Source organism: Nasonia vitripennis, unplaced genomic scaffold, assembly GCF_009193385.2.
Source record: "Nasonia vitripennis strain AsymCx unplaced genomic scaffold, Nvit_psr_1.1 unplaced0115, whole genome shotgun sequence".
Classification (NCBI taxonomy): Eukaryota; Metazoa; Arthropoda; class Insecta; order Hymenoptera; family Pteromalidae; genus Nasonia; species Nasonia vitripennis.
In genome coordinates this window covers 188,099-190,000 of record NW_022279894.1, presented here as the reverse complement: position 1 = coordinate 190,000, position 1,902 = coordinate 188,099, and positions in this window count along the sequence as shown.

Here is a 1,902-nt window from a genome sequence, read left to right as displayed (position 1 = left end):
GGTGTGGGGAGCGGGGGCTCGGCTTAACCGCCCGGCCGCGAGGTGGGGTCCTCTATAAAACCCCCCCAATCCTACGCTCAGGTGGGTGGCTATGGGATGAATGGCTCCTGGGTGAGGAGTCCCAAGCCCACCAACCCCCGTTGGCTGTGGCGGCTGGCGGGGTGTATTCGCCTTACCGGGGTAGGGCCGTACCCCCGGTGGACCGCCTGTTTCGTGCCGAGAATTGAACGCTCGCCGTACGGCTTCGGCTAATATGGTGGGCGGTACGAACATGATGACACACATTAAAAACCAAGCCTTGGATGAGAAACTAACGCAGAAGCTAGAGGAGGGGATGGGGAGGTACAGCGGAAGGAAGAGGAGTTAAGGCGTGAGCTAAACGCCATGATGAATGATGATGATTTGAAGGAGAGGAATGTGGCGGGAGGGTCTGGAGGGACTGGCTGCGAGACACCCCCTGGGGAGCGCTCACGATCTGCGCTAGACAAGCCGGGTCCCTACCAGACCTCCTCAAATGCTGCTTCTGGGGAAGATGATGAGGTGTGGCAGACTCCAAATCAAGGCGGAAGCTAAGGAGTAACGCAGGGAAAAAGAAAAGTGCGGCTAAGGGCTCGGGACCGGCAGAAAATAAAGGTGATAAGGACAAGAATGCTGGAGGAATGGATCAGACGTCGCTATTGAAGGATGTTTGTGTAAATGTCGAGCCGATGGAACTTGGGGGATTGAAACTGGGAAAAAGGAGGGCTGAGCTCTCGGACAATGAAAGGAAGAAATTGGAGAGAGCGAAATTTATAAAGGAGAAAGTGAAAGGGGACAAGGATCAGAAGAAGGAGGCAAGGGGAACCAAGGAAAGGGGGGCGGATTAGTATTACTGGATGGCTATGGTAATGATGACATAGAGAATAGTATGGATGAGAATGAGATGGATTTGGATGATAAACATGAGGATGAAACGAATTATGGAAACCTAGAGAAGGAATTGGCTAATGTGAGAGAATTGGTGAGGAAGTATTGGTAATAAATAAAAAGGTGCCAAAAACGGAAGCTGCGGCTGTGTATAGATGTATGGAAAGATATGAAGGATTATAATGAAAATGAGTGTTGAGAAGGAACGACTAGAAATGAAAATGGATGAACGGGAGAAGGCCATGGAGAAAAGGATGTTGGAAATGGAAAAGAGGATCGAGCGGTTTGAGTTTGGATTGGAGGACAAGATGATGGGAATGGTAGGTAAGATGGAGGAAAAGTTGAATAGTATGTGTGACAGGGTGTCGGAAAAAATACACTCCAGTGTAAATGAGGCTGATGCCGGGGGGCGTGCCCAACCCGGTGCAGCTAAACTAGCTGATCGTGCGAAGAGCTACGCTCTTATCCTCAGAGGCGATAAGGAAAAAATGACGAGCATGGAGGTGAAGCGGAGAATGGTAGAGAGTGTTGGAGGTGAGGCGAATGTGAGAGTGAGGGGCATAAGGACAATGAGAAGTGGCGGAGTAGTGGTTGAGGCAGCGACGGAGGAGGATCTTAAGAGACTGACAAACTGTCCCCTGGGGGATGCCGGCTTGCGTGTTGACACACCAAGAAGGTTCGACCCCAGGGTGATCATTTATGATCTTCCTTCGTCGTTGGCTGACGCCACCCTCCTTGAAGAACTGACAAAAAAGAATTTGGATGGATTGTTTAAGGCAGATGAAATGAAGGATAAAATAAAAATAATTAGAAAGGAACAGAGAGGAAAGGAGGCAAAAGTAATGAATGCCGTGGTTGAATTGCCGAATGAATGTAAGGAGAGATTGTTAAAGAATGGAAGAGTGTATGTGGGATGGATGTCCTATAAGGTAAAAGTGTGTGAGAAAGTTTTAAGATGTAATGGATGTATGTTATTTGGTCACAAAGCGAGCGATT